We start from the raw sequence: 901 nt of genomic DNA on the forward strand, positions 1-901 counted from the left end.
CCATCGCTACCAAGTCCTCTTCGACCACGCCTACCCGCACCATGTTTGTCCTACTACTTCGTGCTGACCACTCACGCCTGTGCTACCCTCCTGACGAAGTCGCTGAAGATGTATCCTCGCACTCTACGCCGCCACACTCGCCAATCCGGCTCACCTGCCTCACTAATTCTTCGCGAGCCCTCGTCAACACAGCCAGGATGTCGCAGTTCTATCCAGCACCAACAATCTTCCTCGTTACTATTAAAAGTAAGTGTACCTATTAGTGCCAGAGTAACTATTGCCCTCCCTATACCCACCCACACCTTGCATACAAGTTGCCTTCTTTCAAATTCAAGTACACGCCACTCTACAAACGCACACTACTAACTCTATACTGCATAACTTCCCCCTGTCAACCATTGTTTTTTTTAACACAATCACACACTGAGATCAAACCTAAATGACACGCACCCTCACTTCACACCTCATTCCCCAGCCCTAACCATCCGTAATTGATGTATTGTGTTAATATTTTTCTGTCTATTATGATTTTTATCCTCAGATCGCACAATTTAGCATATATCATTTCTCTCAGAACAAATGAGTACTTTCAAGTTTAATTAATTATTGTTATGTTTGGCTGCTCTCATCATATTATTCATGTTTATTTGTGTCGAATTAATGAAATTATCTATTTTTTTCTCTTATATGTTATTCCTATCAGTAATCACTTCATTACTTCTTGCGTATTGTTATATTCTGTGTATACTCTATATCGTTCTTTATATCACTGTTCTTCATACTTGCCGTGCTAATCTGTCTCTCGTTCACACGTATATTTCAATCACCTGACTATCCTCTTATTTACCTACCTGTCCACTCTACTCGGAATTCACTCTAAGATTGCGTATTTTACTATGTG

The sequence above is a fragment of the Penaeus monodon genome, chromosome 7, assembly GCF_015228065.2.
Source record: "Penaeus monodon isolate SGIC_2016 chromosome 7, NSTDA_Pmon_1, whole genome shotgun sequence".
Classification (NCBI taxonomy): domain Eukaryota; kingdom Metazoa; phylum Arthropoda; class Malacostraca; order Decapoda; family Penaeidae; genus Penaeus; species Penaeus monodon.